This window comes from Triturus cristatus, chromosome 10 (genome assembly GCF_964204655.1).
Source record: "Triturus cristatus chromosome 10, aTriCri1.1, whole genome shotgun sequence".
In the NCBI taxonomy this organism is placed as follows: Eukaryota; Metazoa; Chordata; class Amphibia; order Caudata; family Salamandridae; genus Triturus; species Triturus cristatus.
This window is the reverse complement of record NC_140593.1, coordinates 781,860,913-781,885,555: the sequence shown is the minus strand read 5'-3', so window position 1 is coordinate 781,885,555 and position 24,643 is coordinate 781,860,913. Positions and strand designations below refer to the sequence as shown.

General features: G+C 51.1%; 1 protein-coding gene across 2 annotated transcripts in view; it reads left to right on the top strand.

The window, feature by feature from the left end:
- Positions 1-24,643, top strand: part of USP7 (ubiquitin specific peptidase 7) — a 1,511,465-nt gene that overhangs the window by 973,369 nt on the left and 513,453 nt on the right. The gene's annotated exons all lie outside the window — the stretch shown is intronic.

Sequence of the window (24,643 nt, the reverse complement as noted above, 5' to 3'; positions counted from 1 at the left end):
TGTGTGTCAGGCCTACCAGCACTGCAAGAGGCATACATCAGTCACACCTACAGCAGGCCTTGGAGCCCTAAGGCAGGGTGCACTATACTTCATGTGAGGGCATAACTGCATAAGCAGGTATGCCCCTATAGTATCTATTCTTAGACAGAAGTGCACAGTGAAGCCATACTGCGTACATTGGCTTGGAACTTTTGTGTACGAGTTAAAAAGCTCCATGATGGCTTCACTGAATTCCTAGATGTTTGGTACCAAACATCTCGGCTTATTAAACCCACACGGATGCCAGTATTGCATTTATTTAGAAATGCGCTCAGCGGGCACCTCCGAGGTGCCCCCTGAATGTACCAACCCACTAGTGTGTACCTGACTGGTCTGCACCTGCTTGCCACCGATTGACATGTTCCTGACCCCCCCCTGAGGATGAAGCCTTTTTGCTCTTGGAGGTCAGAAACCAAACCCGCTCTGGGTGGAAGTGCTTCACACCTCCCACCAAGCCGGAATAGCATAGAATGTTGGTGCACCTCAAAGGCTTCCCGTCCTTTGTTATGCTGACATGGGCCTTGCCAGCTAGTGGAGGTGCCCATCCCCCTAACCCAGCCCCACGTTTGGCGGCATGGTCTACTGGAAAAGTAGGAAGCAGGAGAGGTGTGTCTTCTCTCAGCCTGGGCCACCCCTTTCGTGCCCTGAGCTGAAGTGACCCATGCTGTAGGAAAGTGACCTTTTTTGCACAGTTACCCCCCACATTTTGCCTGAAATCAATTGCAACTTGACTTGATGTTCCCTGGGCCCTGCCAATCAGATTCCTCTGGCCTGTGTTCTTTCCTCAAAACTGCACCTTTGTACTCCCAATTGGCACATCTCTGGCGACGGTAAGCCCCTTGTAAAAGGTACCAAGGGCACCGTGACGAGGTAAGGCCTCTTAAGGGCTGCTGCACCTATTGTGCCACCCTTCGGGCCCTGCACCTTAACACCCACACCCTGCCATTACAGGCTGCGTGTTTTGGTGCAGAGAAAAGTGAAGAGGTGACATGGCACACATCCCCTTGTGACATATCTGCAGTCTGTCTGTGAGCTAGGTAAGCCACCCCTCTAGCAGGGTGCACTAGACCTCATGTGAGGGTACAGTTGCAGGAGCACTATATCTCTAAAGTGTCTACGTCCAGTCTTAGACATTGTAAGAGCAGTAAAGCCATAAAGAGTATATGGTCTAGGAGTTGGTCATTAGGAGCTCCACAGCTTCATAATGGCTTTACTGAACTCTGGGAAGTATGGAAGCACACTTCTCAGCACATTAAACACACTCTGATGCCAGTGTGGCATTTAATGTAAAATGAACACAGAGGTCATCTTAGAGATGCCCTCCAAAAAATGGCCTGCCCTGGTGGTGGTCCTGAATTGCGGTTTGTCTTGTGCTACCACCAGACATGTTTCTGGACCCCTAGATAGAGGGCCTCCGCTCTCTGGGTTCAGAAACAAACCCAGTCCTGTGCAGAGGTTTCATGCCCCCTCCACCAGGGTGAGATTTGTCGAAAAAGGGGAAGCTTCCAAGGCCTGCCGCCTTCGTAAGCTGTCCCTGCCTTTTGCTGCCCCCAGCAACTGGCTCCCTCTGGTTTTGCTCCTCACTTTGGGTGGGAGAATCGTTGGGGAAAACCAAGCTTAGGAGGAGGTGTGCCCACCTCAGGTGGGGAGGCAAAATGAAGCACATCTCCTAGTCTTCTCCATTTTGAGCCAATTAGGGAGAGGCTCATGCGCCCCTCCCACTGGAGAGTGGCATCATTTGGGGTGTACCCACTCTAAGAAAGGACCCATTGGTCCCGATCTGCCTACCCCATCTGATCGAGACATCTAGCCACAGATTCCTTAACTTGGAACATCCCCAGGCGTCAGACTAGATCCGGAAAACCCTCCGTTGCAGCCCCCCCTGCGCGGCGCTGCATGGTTCCGCCCTGACGGTGTCCATAGACGTGACGTGAGCGAAGCCATATATGCCCCTCCCGGCACGCTGACGTCAGTTTTCTTCTTTTCCGCGTCCCAACGCGGATTCTGGAAAACTAGCAGTTCCTTGGCCTGTTTCTCGGGCCTTCTCGATGCCTTCGGCGTCACGGAAGAGGCTGAGATTCCTTCGGGCTTTAAAGCGTGTGAGACCTGTGTGCGCCAAATATCTGTCACAGACCCACACGTCATTTGTATGTGGTGCCTCCGAAGAGGGCGATGCCTGTCAACAGATGGAACGCAAGTCCTTAAGGGAGCATCGTATGAAGTTGCTGGCCGCACGGCTGTCTGGTCCTGCACCTTAGCACCTTAGCACCGCCGAGGTCGTTCCTACGGACGTAGTTCAGGGACAGGTAAGCACAAACATAAGTCGCGGAGGTCGTCCTCCCGTAAACGTGATGCTGGGGCCCGTTGCTCTGTCTTTTCCAGGCACTGGCGCCAAGCAGTCGTCTCCCCGATACCCCCCTTCAAGGCGGTTTGAGCGAGGCTCTCCACTCTTTATTTGGGTCACCCCCTCTTCCTGGTGCGCCTTTGGGTCCCACAGAGGAGGAAGGCATTTATGTCTGGTCTTCTCCGGCGGATTCGTCCTCTGTGCCGGCTGCGTGCATTAACTCCGGTTCCGGAGTCGATACGACATCGACGGGACACGGCCGGAGGGCCCTCCCAGTCCGTCTAGCCCACCCAGTCCGTCTAGCCCACCCAGTCCGTCTAGCCCGCCCAGTCCATCTAGCCCACCCGTCCAGTCACTGCATAGCCCTGCGTGGTTTCCTGCGCTGACGTTGGATGCGGCACCGAGCTCGACGCCCTGTCGACATCTTTCATCCCCACACAGAGGTTGGGTCGCCGTCGGACTGTGCCCAGGCCGAGTCCCCTCTGGACGTTCTCAACGTCGATATGAAGCCGTCTCTGCATCGGTCGACGCCTGTGCCTATGACTCCTCTGTTACAGGAGGTTGACATCCCTCCGGACTCCCAGTGTCCAAGGTCGTTTCAGAGCCCATTGGTGCAGGTACCTAGCGTTCAGTGGCCCTCGAATCAACCTAAGGCTCCTCCACTTTTACAGTTGGAAACTAACTCGTCCACTCTGTGAGAAGTTGGCCTGATGTATGATGTCACTAGTTCTAGTGTACACCTTGTATCAGTCCAAACAACCCTTATGGTGATTGATTGTAAAGTCAACCTTATAGACCAGCTATCCTAGTGGTAGCATGGACAAGAGCAGTCTTAGGCTAAACTCTGAATGGCATGTGAAGCCAGCTGTGATACCATATATAATCCCTTGAATACCAAATGAAAGGACACCACAACAGATATATATATATATATATATATATATATATATATATATATATATATATATATATATATAAAATAAAGTGTATTTATTCTAGTCAAACCCTCAGCACTCTTTATGAGATTCGAGGTAAGTACAACAGTCTTATTTAAGCATACATTAAGTCACACAGGTAAGTAATACAGTTAGGCCCTAGGGGCCACGCAAACCATATACTAAAGAAGTGGTATAAGGACCACAGTCACGGAAATAGAATAGGCCTAGGCCTAGGGAATCGCTGGGGCTACACTACACTACCAACAGTTAGGAAGTGGGAGGCCCACGGGATTCAGGTGCAGTGTGGAAACACTCACGCGTAATGCGTATAATCGATAGAAATAGTACAGTTCAGAAATAAGCAGTTTTAGGACACTTCTGGTATAGCTAGAAAGTCGAGACTCGGAAACTAGACCCTAGGATAGGGTGCATAGGTGTGAACTTGCGTCGGGTTTCGTCGTGGACTTCTATGGATGCCTGAAGGAAAGTTGCTGACAGGCAGTCAGTACAGAGTGTCCGGTGGATCCCAAGGCCGGGATCAAGAAGGAAGGGTACCTGCAAGCAGAAGGGACAGAGTCTGGGTCACTAGCCAGTGACCACGTGGAACCAGGAAGGAACCAGGCGATGTCGTGAAGATTGCAGGTGAAGAGGTGAAGCTTTTCGCAGCAGCCACGGGTACCAGGAGACGTCGAGGACGACCAGGACCAGGAGGCGAGCTGTCCCACGAAGGCTCTTGCTGTCGGCGGCGTCGAAGTTGGACTAGGACTCACCAAGCCTTGGCAAGCGGAACCCACGAAGAATGGAGGACTTGCTTCTGGTGCAGACCAGGAAAGTCTGGGGTGCTTCTCTTTTGCAGAGGAGCGAGAGCCAGTCTGGAGGAGCCAAACCAGCAGTGAAGATTCAAAGGTGTCGTCGCAAAGGCCGCTAGCCAACGGGCAAGCAACCGGACAGACGCGGCAAGCAGGAAAATGCAGATGGGCCCCACGCAGGACTCGTGGAGTGTGGGGGGGCTGATCTTCGGTGCAGATGGTGCTTGGGGTTGGGGCTTCTCAATCCCCGGTGCACAACTTCGAGGGTACCTCAGAAGCTGCGCTGGAAGATACTCGCCACTTTTCCCAGGTAGCCGGTCCCACGTCTCTCGTCGCCTCCACGGATCTCAGCTCGGCTGTGGATGTGGATCAGGGTCGGAGAAGTCTGGAAGTCAAGGCTCTGGTCGGGCTCTGCAGTCGGTCCCTCGTAGAACTAAAGCAAAGCAAAGGGTAAGTCTCTTGATGGTGCCTGTTTGCACAGGGTAGCCACTCCTTGGACACAAGGGAGATTCTTCAGTCTTCTTCTTTCGTCGAATGTCGAAGGTCCAGAGTTTCTGTTCAAGTTGCAGGTTCAGGATAATCTAATTTAGCAGGGCCCAACTAGCTACTAATATACTGGGCTAGTGGGCTGGGCTACCTGCAAGGTCCCTCCTATGGGTGGGACCAGGAAGGGGAGTGGCTTCACCCCCTTTCCTTTGTCCAGTTTTGTGCCAGAGCTGGGGCTGGAGTGCCCCAGCACCGGTTTGAACTGGACTATGCATGGATCACCTTGTGTGCCCCAGGCATGTCTCATTCCTTTCAGCCCTCCCTGCCCCAATACACTAAAGTCTGTCTGGGGAGGTGCTAGCACCTCCCCAAGCAGGAGACCTATTGTCCAAGCCTCCCTGGCTGGGAGGGCTCCCAGCAGCAGGAGGTCAGACTCGTGTCTGTGGCAGCAGCATCCATTTTGTGATGCTGAGGCTTTGGTGAGAGGCTAACAGCAAAGTAGGATTTTAACATGTCTCTCCCTCTAGAAGGGGGGAATAATATTCTCATCACCAGAAATGGTATGGGGGTATTATTCCACAGTGTTAGACACCTTACACGACATGTTTTGACAAAGCCAAACCATAGTTACCATAACCGTTTAAGATTATAAGGTACTTTAAGAGTATATGGTAGGCTATATCATAGAACAGCTATAAGGACATGGTTCCGAAAGCTGCAGACAGGCTCAGCTCATGCTAGAGCACCATCTCACATGTTACCAAGCACTCTGCCTCTAGGATTGTTAAGGCCTGCCATAGGAGTGGCTGATAGGTACACATGTGTCTATATTAAGGGTAGATATAGGTATACTATATCTAAGCAAGGGGTGATTACACGACCTTGCCCCAGCTGAGTGATCACCCAGTTGTGTCTGATTGGAAGGCCAGACCAGGGGTGGCATAATACATGCTGCAGCCCCTGGGAGGCCTAGGGTACACTGTACAGGGTCCAATAAGGTGATCCTTACCAATTGTGTATGTACCTAGGGTACATGGAGTCCATTTTAAAGAGAGAGCAGACAGCCTGAGAACCTGAATGGCAGGATCTCAGGCCAACTAAGTCGAAAAACCAGCTAGACACTAGGCAAAAAGTTGGGGGTAACCATAGTCCGATATCCACCTTCCTACACACTCTAGTTAGTTAGTTTCTAACCGTCTCCTTTGTTGTCGCCACCCAGAATGGCGACTGAGGCTAGTGCAGCTTTTGCTCGGGCCATTCGCAGGGCTTGCTTATATTCTTTGCTTTCAGCCCCCTGTGGTTTCCCTGCCCTCTGATCCTTTACTGGATCTCCTCCACATGGAGACTGTTGAGGTGAAGTGTTTGCTGCCCCTTGGTGTGTCTTTGTTTGACATCCTGCTTGGTACCTGGGCACGGCCCTCCTCTGGTGACCCTGTTGATCGGGCCATTGCTCACTGGCACTGCCGGCCCCGGATGATCCTCTCTGCCTGTCCCTTCACCCTAGAGCTCAGGGTCTGGTTGTCCAGGCGGCTTTTGACCTGCAGCCTTCCTCCACTTTACCGTTGTTACCTTCCACTAGAGTCTCGGTGGCTGGAGATATCTGGTCGCCACATTTTTGCCTCTGCCAGTGTGGGCATCCGTGCATTAAACACGTCTTGCGTGTTCTCATGTGCTTTCTTTGCTCTTTGGGACTTAGTTGAGCTCCTTCTTCCTTCTCTCCCAGAAGGGCCCCAGGCTGACTTACATCGCCTTCTTCTCGAATGGCGCAGTTTTGCCTTCGATCATCCCTTGATGCAAATGACTCTGTGGGTAGGGCACTAGCCCAGTCGCTCGCTTTGCGCCGCCATGCATGTCTGCGCGACAGCCTTTTCCCCAGACAATGTTCGGGATGCTCTTCGGGATCTGCCATTCAATGAGGTGGAACTTTTTGACTGCCACGTGCTCTTCGGGATCTGCCATTCAATGAGGTGGAACTTTTTGACTGCCACGCTGATTCAGCGGTCACCCGCCTCATGTCTGGTCTGCTGTGACTATCTGGCCCTTGTGGTCTAGTTTTCTGCCTTGTGGTATCTTTTTCTTGTGCATATGCGACGTTGCCTTGTTTGTTTTGAGTCCTGGGTTCATAACGTAGTACCTGGATGGTGTAGGCGGTTGTTCCACCCTCTTTGACTTTGCTCAGTACAGCAGGTCGGCTGGTACTGCCTTCTTTTCAGTCTGCTGACTGTGACCTTATTCCAAGAGGACCCCCTTCGCAGCGTGTGAGAAAGTGGCTCTGTATATACTGTTCCCAAATAGGTACAGTGTGTACAGAGTCCACAGTCCCCAGAGGTTTGACAGAGGTTAAAGTTAGATATAACCTTACTCTCAAGTTGTAGCTTGGTCGAGCAGTAAGGCAGTACCAGAGGACAGTGTAAAGCATTTGTTGTACACACTCAGTCAGCAAATGGTGTCACACATTCAAGAACTGAACTCTAGGCCAATGGTTTCTATAAAAAATAGATGGTGGTTTTATTTTAGAACCAACAATAGGTATTAAAATATACTTTCTCAAAATGAGATACTTTAGTTAAATACTTTTGCAATATGCAATTGACTTTTGTAGATAGTTACAGGTTACAAGAGGCAACGCAATTTCAAACACAATAATGCATTGAGCTCAATGGGAATTTTAAGTTATGTGCAATAGATTACTTTCAGGTTTTCTTTTGTAATTCCAGGACTGGATCCTAGATTCAGTCCTGGGACAGTTCTTAGAAAGAAGTGATAAAAGTCGACTTAGTTACTGTTGTGATTTTTAGGCAATATTTTGCGATTTTAAAAGTTGACAGAGGAAATGTCATACAAAAACAGTCAATGATTCCCTATGGAAGAGTATTCAAGTTGCAGGTAAATTATGTTCTCGTTACTTTTATAACCCAGTACTGGGCTCCTAGACTCAGTACTGGGACCTCTATCTAAAACAGGTAAGTAATTACGTTTTTACAGTTAGCACGATTTTTTAAGAATATTTGAAGTTTGCAAAAATCGACACTTGGAAGAAATTTCACAGAAAAACAGTCAATGATTTCCTATCGAAGAGTATTGGGTTAATGGTAAGTACGGTTGTGAGTACTTTTCAGGGTCAGCGCTGGGCACCAAGATCCAGCACTGGGATCTCACCTAATAGCAGGTGAGTATTTTCGTTTTCGTTACTCTGCAGATTTTTGGTGAATATTTTAAGTTTTAGAAACTCCACACTTAGAACAAATTTCAGAAGAAACCAGTCAATGTTACCCTATGGAAGAAAATTGGTTATCGGCTTTTGGGTAAGTACGGCAGAGTTAAGGTTCTGGGCACAAACTCGGGGGTCTCCCAGGGTCAGGTAAGTACAGTTGTTACAACCTCAGCGGCATAGGGGCAGCCGGGTGCAGAGTGATTTAGGCCCAATGTTATCCTATGGGAGGCAGGAGGGCCTAGGTTGGTGGCTGCTGACTAGCAGGACACGCGGCTGTGGGAGCTGGGCTCCTGGTCACTTGCGCAGGGCAAATGGGGAAGTAGGTAGGAGTAGAAGTTGCACTGCCAGGGCCACTCGGGCCGCTGGGTGCAGGGTGCTTTTGAGCCTTCGGGCGCTCAATGGATTTCAATGGGAAAGCTCCAGGATGAACAAAGGCTGCCAGCTCGGGGACGAGGATTCTTCAGGTGCCACCACCACTTCGAGAGGTAAGTTGGGCAGTTGGAGGATAGGTAGGTACCCAGGAGTTGGGCACAGGGGGCTGCAGGGCGCCGGGTGCAGGGGTGCTTTTTGATGTCGGGAAATCTTACCCTCTTGATTGCGGTTGGGGGGTACCTGGTTCTGAGGCTGCAGGCGTTGTCAGGAATGTCGTGTTGAGTCCTTGGGTGCCGGATTCGGGGTCACAGTCGCCGGGTGGGGGGGAAATGTCCTCGGGGTCTTTGTTCACTCCGGCACAGGTCAGGCTTGGCGGGTGCAGGGTTTGCGGTTCCGTGCTGATGCCAGGGGTTAGAACTTGCTTTGAGCAGAGCCACTGCTCATGGGAGTCCCAGATGCTCCGAGTCACAAGGTAGCCAGGTCCTCCGGGGTTTGTGAGGTTGCTGGCCACAAGAGGTGCTGGGATTCAGCAGGAGCAGGTTAGAGGGTCGACAGGCCGGTAGGGCTGGGCCCGAGCAGTTGGTGTCCTCCTCTTCTTAGCAGCTGCACGGCAGGTCTTCTTTCTTCTTGCTCTTCTTTGCTTTTTTCGGAATCTGGAATCTAAGGAAGGAAGGTTTAGGGTGCCCCTAAATACTAGATTTAGGGGCGTTACAGGTAGGTAAAGGGCAGGGACCAATGGGTCCCTGCCCTGGGGTGGGTACATCCCCTATCCTGCCCTCTCCTGTGGGAGGGGGGCAGTAGCCTAGTCCTGATTGGGCAGGGCTTCCCATCTTCAAGATGGCGAGAGTTCGGAGATGTGCTTCACCTCGCCTCCCCCACCTGAGGGGTGGGGTTGGCAGAGTCTGGCACAGCCCCTGTCCTTACTTGGGGTTTCCAGCCAGTCTTCCCGCCAGAGTGAGGGTCAGAACCGGTGAGGGCCAGAACCGGTGAGGGCCAGTTGCTGAGTACAGCAAGTGGCCTGGAGAAGCTCAGAAAGGTGGCATGCCTTTGAAGCTTCCCCCTACCCATCCTGGGGGAGGAGACCTAGCACCTCACCCCGGATGTGCATTGTTGCAAGCCCAGGAGAGCGGGGGCTCTCCACCCAGGGGTCCAGCAACATGTCTGCTGTGTGGCAGCCTCTCAGACCAGACGTGGATTGTAGGTTAGGTTTCAGGGGGCATCTCTAAGATGCCCTCCGTAGTGCTTTGTACATTAAATCCCACACTGGAATCAGTGCGGGTTTAATGTGCTGAGAAGTTTGATACCAAACTTCTCAGTGTTGCCATTATGGTGCTGTGGAGTTCGTGTCTGACGACCTCTCAGCACCATATACTCTTAAATGGCAGCACTGCACTTAGTGCCCAGTAATTGACCTGGGTACAGTAGGGGCAGAGGGCTCATGCTCCTGTGCCCACACCAATGGCATAGGGCACCCTGCTAGAGGGGTGGCTGATGTATGCCAGGGCAGTGTAGGTTGTGGGCATGGCACACAGGGAAGTGTGCCATGTCGACTTTGTTTTGTCTTGTACCCCGACACTCAGCCTGCAAGGGCAGTGTGTTTGTGTTAGGGTACAGGGCCTCTATGGGTGGCGCAATAAGTGCTGCAGCCCTTCAAGACCTTCCCTGGTCACAATGGTCACAAGGCCCTGGGCACCTAGGGTACCATTTACCAGGGGCTGACATGTGGCCAGGGTTTGCCAATTTGGGTTTTAGGTTTTAGGGAAGGAACATAGGCCCCTGGGCACCTGATTGGCAGGAGTCTAGGGCACATTCAAAGTACATTCAGCAGAAAGTGGGGGCATACCATGCAAGAAAGATGGCACTTTCTCACACAGGGGTTACCCTATGTGGGGTATTTGCTGGCTATTATGTAGCTGCCTTTCTGCAGGGAAGGCTTAGTACGCTCCTGTGCAGTGTTTCTCGCAGAAGATTCTTCTTTGGCTCAGTGTATGCGACTTACAGGTTTGCGTCACTATATTGCTCTTTCCGGTAGGGTTGGGGTCTGCGGTTGTCCGTATTACTTGCAAGCGTCTGTAGCAGTTCCTTACTATGAGGTCTACCTCGCCTGCCTTCTCCAGGGGCTTAATTCAGCCTCTGTGATCTTCCTTGTTCTGTTCCGCTCTGGGAGTTTTTCGATGCCTGCCGTCCTGCTATCATCTAGCGCCAGGGCAGAGCAGCTGCGTGTCACACTTAAGTGTTTGTGCATACTGTGGGCGCACCCTGGTATGTTCGCTGTCATGGGGCGCCTTTGCTTCTGTGGTGACTGGTCTACCCTCCATTCTTTGGGATTGGTGACGCTTCTGTCTGGCCTTGTCTATAGACAATGGCATCTTCGCCGTGTACGCCTATACGTTCTCCTGCTTTGTGCCCTCCTTTCTAGGCACTTCCCATTCAGCAGTTCTATGTCCTATTTCTCTGCTGTTTTCCGCGCAGGTGTTTCCATGCTTTTGCTTTGGGTTCCTTCCGTCACGCTCTCAGGGTTTATTGTACTCTACATGGAGGCTCGCTTTTAGAGTGCATGCTTAGGCCAATACGTTGGTCCTGCCTGTTTCCATTCTTGTGACCTGCTCCGTCTCTCTCTCCCTCGTGGGAAACATTGGTTCCTCCCGGACGGGTGGCTACTGTCGCATGCGGCTCTGGCCATTGTCTTGTCCAACTATACTTCCACATTACTGTTGGTATTTATGGCGCTTGTTTTATACACACAACCCCTTTCTATATGTATCTTATCTGAAAGAGACACGTTAGTGATAGATTCCTTACCTTAGAATATCCCCAGTCGTCGGACTGGATCCGGAAAGTTTTCGTCAGCAGTACCTTTGCGCGTCGGTAGGCGTCGTGTGGCTCCGTGCACGTCGGTGGCGTCGTAGCCGCCGAGATGATGTCGTCGGAGCTACATAGAGGCGCCCACGTGCGCTGATGTCCTTTCTTTTTCCGCGCCAGCAAGAGCAGATCCGAGAGAGAGTGGTACCCTTGGTTAATATTTTAACTTGGTTTCTGAAAACTTGTTTCTCTTGTCTTGTCCTCGACTTTTGGTGCAGTAGGGATGCCCGGGTTTAAGTCCTGTAGGACCTGCCGTCGGAACATGTCAGTTGCGGACCCGCACAACGTGTATCTCTTCTACTTGGGGCGCGACTGCGAGGCGTGCCCTGATTGTCTGACCATGGTGCCGAAAGCTTTGCGGGAGCGTTCCTGAAAGTTATTGAAGGTCTGGCAATTGGTTTGGCGCCGATCGAGGTCCCACTCACGTGGGAGGTCGAAGGCCCGGTCGCTGAGCCGTTACCATTGCTCGTCGGACTCTGGGACAGGTAAGTCACAGCGCCATAAAAAGTCGAAGAACCGACGTTGCTCTTTGTCTACCCCTCACCGGTCGCGTGATGCGGTGCAGGGGGCGGGCGGTCACTCCTCTGCGACTCCGATGGAGCCTACGTTGCCTGCGGCCTACCAGCCCTTTCCAGGCCCGCACTAGACTACGGACAAAATACAGGCTTTCCTGTCTGCCATGAACAGTTTGTTTGGCCAATCGGGTCCCTCTGGAGTTCCTTCGGGCCCCGCGGACCTGTTGGGTGGTTCTGCCCATGTGCCGCTACCTTTTGCCCCGGCTACGCTGGCACGATACCCTACGGCACTGCTGGCTCTGGCCTTGCCTCCGACTCCACCCTCGGGGCGGCGCCAGGCGACGCACACAGAACCGGGGATTGGTCTGTTACCCCCTGGTTCCATTTCTGGGTAGATAGTTTCTCCCATTCCCCCGGGCACCTCGTCCTTACCGGCCTCTTCAGCAACCGGTGGACGAAGAGGAGTACTGTGAGGGGCCCGAAGACCCTCTTGCAGCTCAATGCGAGGATGAGCCAGAATGGGAAGGTGATACGGAAGGTCCAGTTTATCTGGATTTCTCTCCGCATCCTGGTACACTGTTTCCCTCTTCAATGGCTACGGAGGAGGTTGGACCTTTTTCTGTGGTGTTGCATAGGGCGGCTGAGGCTCTTAACCTCGAGCTCCCTTCTTTACCTATCAAGACCAATGGCCTGACTGAGGTACTGCAGCCATCATCGTCCTCTGCGGAGCCGCTGCTGCCCTTCAGTGACTCACTTACTGACGTCTTGAGTACCTGGAACAAACCCAACACAGGGGCTCCTGTGGATAAGGGTGGGCGCGCCCCCATCGCTTGGTGCTGGGCGACCCCAGCTTTCTCACACACCACCAGACACCTCAGAGTCTGGTTGTCGAGGCCTCTGCCTCGCCGAGCGCATTCCCTTCTGCCCCTCTGGACAAGGAAACTTAGAAACTGGAGCAGTTTGGCAAAAAGATTTTCGCTTCTGCCAGTTCCAGGTTGCGGGCGGTGAATACTGCGTGCCTGTTGAGCCGCTATTCACATTCTGTGTGGGACACTGTTTCACAGGTGCTGGCTCAGTGCCCTGTGGAAGCTCGGGCGGTGTTCTCCCAGGCCATTACAGAGGGGAGAGATGTTGCTAAATTCACTATCCGTTGTGGCCTCGACTAGGCTGATTCACTCAGCAGGGCACTTTCCTAAACGGTGGCGCTCCGCCGTTAAGCTTGGCTAAGAACAAGTGGCTTCCCCGGGGATGTTCAGAGCACTTTGTTGGACATGCCCTTTGATGGCACACACCTCTTTGGTGACCAGGCGGATAGCACCCTGGAACGCTTGAAGTACTCTAGAGCTATTGCCCAGTCCTTAGTTATCGCCACCACGCGCACACCCTCTGGGTCCGCTTTTCGCACCTTTAGAGGTCAGGGTCAAGGCGCCCAATCGCGTTCCTTTCAGTCCCGCAGGCCTGCGCAGCCGCGGATTTGGGACCCGATGTGGTGGGTCCCAAGGACAGCGGGCAGGTCAATCCACCACCGCTCCTGCCACCGCCGCCTCAAAACCTTCCTAGTCCGGTGTTTTAGGCACGCCAGTGGGCTGCAGGATTTACCATCACCTCCCCGCTTGTACTTCCTAAATCGTGCTCATTGTCTAGGTCCCTATCCAAACTTCATTTGCTGCAAGTAGAGAGAAGAATTCAGTTTAAAGCTCTTTGTAGCCCATAAAATTCTCTAATCAAGCTCCCTCTGTCCTAGCTGATATGTTAGTGCCATACATTCTGAGTCGACCGCTCTGTTCCTCAGATGAAAGGCTGGTCTGTATTCCCGTGTTCGTAGGGTCAGAGCCGGTGGCTGGTCTTTTAAGGTTCTGGTGGCTAAACTCTGGAACTCTCTTCCCCCTGCAATTCAAGGACTCCAAAACCATCTAGAGTTCCGCAAAGCCATAAAGACATGACGATTCCCGGGTTAATCTGTTATTTCACTCTGCTCTGCTTTAACCATGTTTACTTGGGTAGCACTTGGACGCCCTGTTGCTGGGACAGCTATGCACTGTACAAATTACAGTAAATAAATAAACTGGCGCACCATCACTTCGGACAGGTGGGTTCTGCAAATTGTCCGAAGGAGCTACTCCCTCCCCTTCGAGTCTTCCCCTCCAGCCATGTCACCTCAGTACCACCGCATGTTGGGTGATCACTTGGCACTTCTCCAGCAGGAAGTTGCAGCACTCTTGCAGCTAAGGGGGCCATCCAGCGCGTTCCGACGCCAGAAGTAGGTTGTGGTTGTTACTCCCACTACTTCTTGGTTCCAAAGAAGGACAAAGGTCTGTGCCCTATCTTAGACCTCTGGAACGTCAATCGCTTCCTCCAGAAGGAAAAGTTCAAGATGCTCATGCTTGCTCAGGTCTTGCCTGCCCTAGACCCGCAAGATTGGCTCGTAGCGTTGGACTTGCAGGATGCTTATTTTCATATCCCCATCCTGCCAGCCCACCGGCGTTACCTGCGGTTCACGGTGGGCCACGAGCACTTTAAGTTCACCGTGCTCCCTTTCGGCCTTACCAGCGTCCCTCGGGTGTTAACGAAAGTGAGGGCGGTGGTTGCAACTCATCTGCGCAGATCAGGGGTTTCAGTCTTCCCCTATCTCGACGACTGCTCCAGACTACGGCCGACCTCCTACATTTGCTGGGGTTTTCCATCAACGTGCCGAAGTCGCACCTGGTTCCCTCTCAGAAGCTCCTCTTCATCGGAGTGGTTCTGGATACTGCGCAGTTTCGGGTTTATCCTACTGAACTGCGAGTCCTGGACATTCGGGCTATGATCCTGATCTTTCGGCCCCTGGGTTTCAGTCAGGACGACCCTGAGGCTGCTGGACCTCATGGCCTCCTGCATCTTGCTAATCTATCATGCCAGATGGCATATGCGGGCTCTGCAGTGGGACCTGAACTTCCAGTGGACGGAGCATTGGGTAAACCTGTCCGTCTACGTCCAGATCTCGGAGGGCACTGCACAGGACTTGCAGTGGTGGCTCACGAACCAGCATTGGGTCAGCGGCAGATCCCTCTCCCTTCCCCAACCGGAGCACACAGTGGCGACGGTCTCGTCCCTCCTGGGATGGGGCGGCCACATGGGAGAGGCGTAGATCAGAGGCCTCCGGTCTCTGACAGAGTCCAAGCTCCATGTCAACCTTTTGGAGCTCATGGCGATTCTACTTGCGCTGAAAGCATGCCTTCCCTCTGTCAAGGGGAGAGTAGTGCAGGTGTTCACAGACAACACCACTGCCATGTGGTACTGCAACAATCAGGGCGGGTGGTGTCGTGGACCCTATGTCAGGAGTCTCTACGTCTCTGGACGTGGCTGGAATGTCAAGGCATTTCCTTGGTTTTTCAACACCTGGCAGGTACCCTGAACGCCAGGGTGGACTAACTCAGCCGCAGGTGCATGTTGGATCATGAATGGCATCTTCACTCTGAGGTGGTGCAAGGTCTCTTTCAGCAGTGGGGAGAACCTTGGTTAGATCTATTCGCCACCGAAGAGAAGCGCAATGTCAGCAGTTCTGCACGTTGGAGTTTCCAAGGCGGCACTTCCTTTGAGACGCTTTTCATCGCAAGTGGAGTTGCGGTCTATTGTACACCTTTCCGCCTATACCACTTCTGCCCAGAGTGCTGAAGATCAAACACCACCGGGCCCAAGTCATTTATGTAGCACCGGACTGGGTTCATAGTTTGGTATCCCGAACTACTCAGTATGAGCGTGGATCCCCCGATCCGACTGCCTCTTTGGTAGGATCTCCTGCCGCAGCAACTGGGGATGGTACTCCACCCAAAACTGTCCAGCCTCCATCTCCTTGCCTGGAGATTAAGCAGCGACAGCTGATTCCATTTGACTTGCCACCTGAAGTCTGGAATGTGAATCTGGCAGCCAAACGATATACGCCTGTTGGCGGAAAAAATTTGTGGCATGGTGCACAGCAAAAGCTGTAGATCCTCTTTCTGAGGTCCTATTGTTCCTTCTCTCTTTGGCCCAGCAGGGCTCTGCTCTGGACACTATCAAGGGCTACCTTTCTGCTCTTTCAGCCTTTCTTAACCTGCCTGATCAGCCCTCTTTTCAAGTCCCCAGTTGTCAATAGATTTCTCAAAGACATTACTCACCTTTTCCCACCTATTCCTTTTGTGATGCCTCAATGGGACTTGAACCTGGTTCTCACATACTTGATGTGCGCTCCCTTTGAGCCTCGTCATAACTGTCCTTTGCTGTTATTAACTTTGAAGTCTGTCTTTCTAATGGCCATCACCTCCTCTTGGCGGGTAAGTGAGCTCCAGGCTCTTTCCTGTAAACCTCCTTTCCTGGCGATTCATCCAGACTAGGTTGTGCTTCGACCACGTCCCTTCTTTCTACCAAAAGTAGTGTCTGCCTTTCATCTCGGCAAACTGTCACTCTGATCAATCAATACACTTGGGCTTGAGGAGTTTTAAGGATCTGCGTGAGCTGACTCCCCACCAAATAATGTAACGCACGAAACAAGCCACGGGTCCAGATTGGGAGAAGGTTAGTATGTCATGCAGGAGGGTGGAATTCCCTTTTCAGGACGGTTCCCCTCACACAACAGATGTCATGCTTCATCATGGGGGTGCCTCCTCACACGAAAGACCTAGTCTGTATTGGCTACAACCCCCTCTCTACGAGGGAGGAGCTTAGGGATGTTTTTATTTGATCAGGCAGGATGTACTAAACAACTATGTGGGCCGGAGTGTGTGTGTGGAACAAGAGTGCAGTGCTGTGATGTAAAAGATTAAAACTGGCTACAGGGTTAGCTATATTGTAACTTTATTCAGCTACCCGGTGTGAGGATTAAAAACAGTGAGGAGGTGATGACACAAGTGCGGACATTAGAGACATGTGTAGCTAGACCAACATGTTTAGGCCAGGAGGACCCAAGTAGTGTTGCGGCCTTCTTCAGGGTCAATTTGTTCAGCTACTGCAGCTATATAGTGTGAGTACGTGAAAAAACCTGAAAAAACACATGAATAAATCAAAAGTTTGATACTGAACCAGTAGTCTGACTGTTCAGTATGAACTGCATACAACCTGTATTGTAGACCTGAAGGCATGTATGTCACCAGAATGCATAACCAATGTTATATATAAGTAAAGTCTAATATACAATTACTAACCTCCTACATTTTAAATTTTAGCATTTTTTAAACACATATACATATTAGATCTATGTGTTAAATATAAAGACGTGTGACTAACTGCAGTGGGTTGTACAGTTCACTGCATCTGTCCAGGCGTATTAGCCATGTGGTACGTGCACCAAAGCCTGCAACAAGAGGTATATGGGTTTTTTTTTTTTTTCATAAAACAAGAAGCCCCAAGGAAGGGATTAGAGAGAGAGCAAAAAGCGACTTAAAATCTGTCGTTGGGCATCATAGGTATGGCTGAAGGCGCATAATGAAGTGTAAGCCAAACAAAAACCGGGGCATCTGTACCCTGGACATCATGCATAGACTGATGAGATGGATGTGTCGGAGACTGGAGCACAGTTCAGGGAGCTCATTGAGGCGTGGGATTATGGCAAAAGGATCATGGGTACCAAAACACTGTTGGATGATGGCCAGGGGGCACGATGTAACACTTGCCAGAGCAGGGCAGTGTGGTTGCATTAGGCGTGTTGGGTAGGGTGGCACGAGGTATGTGTTACTCTAGCCACAGCCTAGCCCACGTAACCAGTGGGTGGGGCGGGCTAGTGAAAGAGTAGGAGCGCAACAGGGCTTGTGATGCTAGACCACGTGTCTGCCCAGAGGAAGTGATCCAGCAGACCGGGTGGTATGGCAGTCAACCTTGGTGGTGACTGTCACAGCTGGGTGTGTTGCAGTAAAACCAAACCTGGCGTAGGTTGGGGAAACTGCGGTTTGGAGCGGATCGGTGCTTTTTGCCAAATATGCTTACCGGGCGACCAGCAAGGTGCGGTGCTGTGCCTGGCAGGTGGGATGGCTGCGGGAGGGAGTATGGAGAACCAGTGAGAAATACAGTATCTCCTGGAGTGGCGTGTTGCTATGTACGCTGGGTGCGGCGTGGTAACGAGGAGACAGGGAGGTGGCCTCTGTAGGAAGGTGGATATCTGACTATGGTTACCCCCAACTTTTTGCCTAGTGTCTAGCTGGTTTTTCGACTTAGTTGGCCTGAGATCCTGCCATTCAGGGTCTCAGGCTGTCTGCTCTCTTTAAAATGGACTCCGTGTACCCTAGGTACATTCCCAATTGGTAAGGATCACCTTATTGGACCCTGTACAGTGTACCCTAGGTACCCAGGGCATAGGTGTACCCTAGGCCTCCCAGGGGCTGCAGCATGTATTATGCCACCCCTGGTCTGGCCTTCCAATCAGACACAACTGGGTGATCACTCAGCTGGGGCAAGGTCGTGTAATCACCCATTGCTTAGATATAGTATGCCTATATCTACCCTTATATATAGACACATGTGTACCTGTCTGTCACTCCTATGGCAGGCCTTAACAATCCTGGAGGCAGAGTGCTTGGTAACATGTGAGATGGTGCTCTAGCATGAGCTGAGCCTGTCTGCAGCTTTCGGAATCATGTCCTTATAGCTGCTCTATGATATAGCCTACCATATACTCTTAAAGTGCCTTATAATCTTAAACGGTTATGGTAACTATGGTTTGGCTTTATCAAAACATGTCGTGTAAGGTGTCTAACACTTTGGAATAATACCCCCATCCCATTTCTGGTGATGAGGATATTATTCCTCCCTTCTAGAGGGAGAGACATGTTAAAATCCTACTTTGCTGTTAGCCTCTCACCAAAGCCTCAGCATCACAAAATGGATGCTGCTGCCACAGTCACAAGTCTGACCTCCTGCTGCTGGGAGTGATCCCGGCAAGGGAGGCTTGGACAATAGGTTTCCTGCTTGGGGAGGTGCTAGCACCTCCCCAGACAGACTTTAGTGTATTGGGGCAGGGAGGGCTGAAAGGAATGAGACATGCCTGGGGCACACAAGGTGTCCCATGCATAGTCCAGTTAAAACTGGTGCAGGGGCACTCCAGCCCCAGTCCTGGCGCGAAACTGGACAAAGGGAAGGGGGTGTAACCACCCCCCTCCCAGGTCCCACCCATAAGGCGTGACCTAGCAGGTAACCCAGCCCCCCAGATTAGTACAAGAGTGGTAGCTGGGCCCCAGGAGATTAGATTATCCTGAACCTGCAACTTGAACAGAAACTCTGGACCTTCGACGAAAGAAGAAGACTGAAGAATCTCCCTTGTGGCCAAGGAGTGGCTACCCTGTGCAAACAGGCACCATCAAGAGACTACCCTTTGCTTTGCTAAAGTTCTACGAGGGACCGACTGCAGAGCCCGACCAGAGCCTTGACTTCCAGACTTCTCAGACCCTGATCCACATCCACAGCAGAGCTGAGATCCGTGGAGGCGACGAGAGACGTGGAACCGGCTACCTGGGAAAAGTGGCTAGTATCTTCCAGCGCAGCTTCTGAGGCACCCTCGAAGTTGTGCACCGGGGATTGAGAAGCCCCAACCCCAAGCACCATCTGCACCGAAGATCAGCCCCCCACACTCCACGAGTCCTGCGTGGGGCCCTTCTGCATTTTCCTGCTTGCCGCGTCTGTCCGGTTACTTGCCCGTTGGCTAGTGGCCTTTGTGACGACGCATCCAGAAATCTTCACTGCTGGTTTGGCTCCTCCAGACTGGCTCCCGCTTCCTTGCAAAAGAGAAGCACCCGAGACCTTCCTGGTCTGCACCAGAAGCAAGTCCTCCGTTCTTTGTGGGTTCCGCTTGCCAATGCTTGGTGAGTCCTAGTTCAACTTCGACACCGCCGACAGCAAGAGCCTTCGTGGGACAGCTCGCCTCCTGGTCCTGGTCATCCTCGGCGTTTCCTGGTCCCCGTGGCTGCAGCGACAAGCTTCACCTTCACCTGCAATCTTCACGACATCGCCTGGTTCCTTCCTGGTCCCACGTGGTCGCTGGCTAGTGACCTTGACTCTGTCCCTTCTGCTTGCAGGTCTCCTCTCTTCTTGATCCCAGCCTTGGGATCCACTGGACACTCTTCACTGACTGTCCACGACGAAACCCGACGCAAGTTCACACCTATGCACCCGCAGCCTGTGGGCTAGGTAACTTGGGTACTTCGGTGCTCACAAGGGTAGTGACTATCCTAGGGTCTAGTTTCCGAGTCTCGACTCTCTAGCTGCTTCAGAAGTGTCCTTAAACTGTTAATTTCTAACTGCTAGTAATTCTATCGACTTTTACGCATTACGCGCGAGTGTTTCCACTCTGCACCTGAATCCCGTGGGCCTCCCACTTCCTAACTGTTGCTAGTGTATTGTAGCCCCAGCGATTCCCTAGGCCTAGGCCTATCCTATTTCCGTGACAGTGGTCCTTATACCACTTCTTTAGTATATGGTTTGCGTGGCCCCTAGGGCCTAACTGTATTACTCACCTGTGTGACTTAATGTATGCTTAAATAAGACTGTGTTGTACTTACCTCTAATCTCATAAAGAGTGCTGAGTGTTTGACTAGAATAAATACACTTTATTTTATATATATATCTGTTGTGGTGTCCTTTCATTTGGTATTCAAGGGATTATATATGGTATCACAGCTGGCTTCATATGCCATTCAGAGTTTAGCCTAAGACTGCTCTTGTCCATGCTACCACTAGGATAGCTGGTCTATAAGGTTGACTTTACAACCAATCACCATAAGGGTTGTTTGGACTGATATAAGGTGTACACTAGAACTAGTGACATCATACATCAGGCCAACTTCTCACAGCCTCCTCAGTAGAGTATAGCAGTCTAGGCCTACTAGACGCCTAGCAATGTGCAAGGGATGCGTGAGTGCCGGGAAGGAGAGTGTGGAGAACCGGTGCGATATGCGGTGTCTCCGTGGTGGGGTGTGGCGTGCTAAAATGCCAGGACCGGCGTAACAGCAGGGAAACTGCATGGTAACCTCAGTAAAAGAGTACTGGCTAAAAGGGCTGTAAGGTGTCGGTGCTCAAAGTAGCCCAGCGTAGAAAGCACTTACCACAGGGGGTGTGGGTCCTGGTCAGTCGAGCTCATCCGGGGCTGGAAAAAAGCATCCTGGAACGGCTCGTGTTTAAATACACCTAGCGTGCATTCAAACTCTGAACAGCTGGGTAGCACGTTCCCTGGAAGCATGAGGCTCATGGAAACTGTAGTATTAAAGCAATGTGCCTTGCGTCCATTCAGACTTGGGACCGCTGTATAGCGCGTAACCGAAGTAAGAGGCTCATGGGAGTTGTAGTAGTAAAGAGATGTGCGGTGTCTGTTGAATGGAACGTGTGGAAGGTGAACACAATGGCTAAAGACACTGGCATCGGGCCTGATCGTTGAATCAGAGCTAGACAAGCTGGGTGTAGTGAAAGCCCATGTGTAGACAACAGAGGGGGTAACTGTCAAGGGGCGCTCATGTGCATGCAGTGCAGGCACAGCAGGCGACAGGTGCATTAAGAGGCGTGCTCGCACGCTAGTTGTGTGCGAAGAAAGTAAGCAAACAAGTTGGGCAGTGTGGGGGGCGGATGATCCTAGCCGGAGCCAAGAAAGGGAAAAGGTGTGCTCCACCCAGGGGTTAAAATGTCGAACAGGGCAGGTGGGACACGCTGAGGATGAGGTTGTTGGGTATTAAGTGTGGACCCAAGGGGTATGCCCATGCTGGGGGTGTCATGGTCAAAGTGTGACATGATCCCAAAGGGGTGGATGCTGCTGGGGGATGTTTCTTGAAGGTGTAGTCTGTAAATCAAGAGTGCCAACCACGGAATCACGTAATTGCGGCCTTTTTCTGTGGTTCCCAATCTGTACACCCATTTTTGTTCCAGTCTAAGAAGAAGTTTGGTTGTGAGATCTGGTGTATTAACATTCAAATTCGGTTTGTCTAGGACCGTCCAGCTCAGGGAGTCTTGGCCAGGTTTCATATCAAAAAAGTGTTTGGTCATCTTAGTCATTTGTTTCGGACATCTATTTGTGCTTTTGTGTTCTAAAATACAAGTGCGTACCTTCCTGGTGGTCATACCAACATATCTCAAGCCACAAGGGCAAGTGATAAGGTAGACCACCCGCTCACTGTTACAATTGGTGTGTTTTTGTAAAACCCAAGGTCTAGATATCCCTCTGTCAATGCTTTTAGTCATGGTGCTTTAGGCACAGACTGTACACGACCCACAGGGATAATGGCCTTGGACAGGAGGTAAGTTCCAAAGTGTGTTTTGTCTTATTTCAGGCACAGCCGGTCTTGTGTGGATCAAAGTTACTTTTAAATTGCGGCCTCTTTTGAATGCAAGAAGTGGTTTCTCTAGAGTCAATTGTCCTTTGTTCAAAATGTTACAATTGTGTAGTATAGATTTCTTCACTACATTGGACAAAGAACTGTAGGTGTTGACTCAGACATGTTTGGATTGTGTTGGTCTTGCAGTGGGTTGATCTAGGAGCGACTCCCGATTAGTGTTAAATGCCCGTTTTGCTGATTGCTTAACCAATTTAGCAGGGTAGTGTCTGTCCAAGAGGTTGCTTCTGAGTTTCGTTGCATGTATGTTATACTTCTCCGTTGTGGCGCAATTGCGGCGGACTTGCGAAAACTGTCCCTATGGTGAATTGTCCCGCAATGACTTCGGGTGGTAGCTGTTATATTGGAGCAGTGCATTGCGGGCCATTGGCTTTTGATAAAGTTCAGTTTCTAGAGTGCCCCTTGCTGGGTAGATCAGGAGGTCCAGGAAAGCCAATTTCTCTTTACTAAACTCACAGGTAAAGCGGAGGTGTTCATTGGTGGTGTTGAGCCAGTTGTGAAAAAGGTTGATGGTGACGTCCTTTCCACGCCAGATAACAAAAATGTCATCTGTATATCTCCTCCTTAGGAGTGTGTGTGAGGAAAGGGTTCTGGCCTCCCACGACAACACCTTCTTCGAACACATGCATGTAAAGCTTCGCTAGACTTGGCATGAAGGTGCTGCCCATGGAAGTGCCAGAGATTTGTAGATATAAATCAGTCTCAAACTAAAAGAAATTCTCCTTCATAGCCATTCGTGCGCACTGCATTATAAATGGGATTGGTGTAATAATATCCGGTGGGTGCTGAGTAAGTAAGAGTTGGATTGTCTCAAGGGTTTGGTCCTGAGGTATACAAGTATACAGCGACTCCATATTGAACGAGATCAAGTGGTCAGTGAGGGTGTTCAAAATTCACACCATCCAGCAGGTGTAGCATGTCGGTAGTATCCTTAAGATATGTGGGTATTTGGCTGACCAATAGACGGAGAAAAAAGTCAACGAACTGTGACAGTGGCTCCAGGGCAGACCGTATCCCAGAGATAATGGGACCATCCCTATCGAAGGGTTGAATTTCGACTTTCGGCGTAGGTTAGTGTTAGTCTGTTGGCTGGCAGGCTCTGGGTCTTTGTCTGCGAAGAAGAAATGGTGTCTCACTTTTCTGAAGAATTGATGTACTTCTTGTTGTATTCGGAACGGGTCACCATTGTTTGTAGGTGCAAAACCTAGACCACAGTTGAGTAGTTTTGTATCTGCAGGTGTCAGAACCCGCTTGCTCAGGTTTACTATCAGACTGGATCCCTGCTCGGACCTCTCTTATTGATTGGTCTTGGTTAAGCTCCTTGTGTTCTGTTGGCTGACCGGGGAGCTCCAGTGTACGTGTTGTTGGGAGCTGCGGCGGCGGCCTCTGGATCGGCCTTGTCCTAAAAAAGGCTGGTTGTATCCTGTTTGAGGATGTTGTTGGAAACTCATCAGTGGACCTGGTGGACCTTGTCCAAAGAACGGGAATGTAGGGTAACTCCAGGGATTCGGGGGCCACCATTGATAGTTAAGTGCCCCACCCCAGGATCCACGCCAGCTTCTCTGATTCTGCTACTGGGTTCTTTGATTGGTGGTCCCTTGGCTTGTGTCTGAATTGCTTGAGGTGTCTTCTCTTTCGGAAGAGGAGTATTTTGGACCCATATCTTCTGCCTGTCCTGTGAAATTCTGGGGGTTGATAGGTGTCAGTAGAAGGATACACTTTTTCCATCGAGAATTTTGCCTAATCCTTTTTGAATTTTGTGATCTTGCTGGTAAGGAGAGTCTCCTTATATTCTTTCACTGTTTTGTTTGTTTCATCCACAATATTTTTGAAGACTGCGGCTCCGATAATGACTTTGACCTCTGCCTCCATTGTCTGAATTTGAACCAGGACATTCTCAGCTTCCTTCTTGGCAGTACTGATAATTAAAATTAACCAGTACCTCGTGCACCGCCATGCGATGACTGACCTGTCTTTCAGGAACGAGGGATTGTCCAGGAAAAGTCTTGGGATGTTAGTTTCTGAGAGTAATGTCGGGGCACAATTGCCCCATAGGTTTTCAGTCATAATCAAGCCGTGTGTGGTCGTTCTTATGTACAGTCGGAGATTGGTCAGTTTCTGCCAGTCATCCGATGTGGCCATGGTTTGTGTGAGTTGTGTTTCTAGGATGCTGGGTGTTGTCAGAATCTCTGTTAATACCTCATCGTCGTATGCAAGTCCTGTGCGTTCAGCCATGGTTACAAGTCGCTAGGTAGCAGTTTAGAAAGAAGGGAGAAGAGGTAGGTAATAAGCCTGCAGCTGAGCCGCTGCGCTGAACAATCAATACACTTGAGGAGTTTTAAGGACCTGCGTAAGCTGACACCCCACCAGATAATTTAACGCTCGAAACAAGCCACGGGTCCAGATTGAGAGAAGGTTAGTATGTCACTCTGCCCACTTTCTTTCCGCCTCCGCACCCTTCAAGAGGAGAGGCTCCACCGTCTGGACCAAAAACGTCTGCTTTAATTCTATCTCAACCGCACACAACAGTTCCGGGTGGATGACCAGCTCTTTGTTGGCTACGTGGGTGCCAAGAAAGGTCGGGCTGTGCACAAGTGGACTATTTCCCAATGGGTTGTCTTGTGCATTAAAGCCTGTTACACTCTATCTAAAAAGGAGCCTCTGGTTGGGCAGCGCGCCCATTCTGCCAGGGCGACAGCAGCTACTACAGCATTGGGCCGCGGTGTCCCCTTGCAAGACATCTGT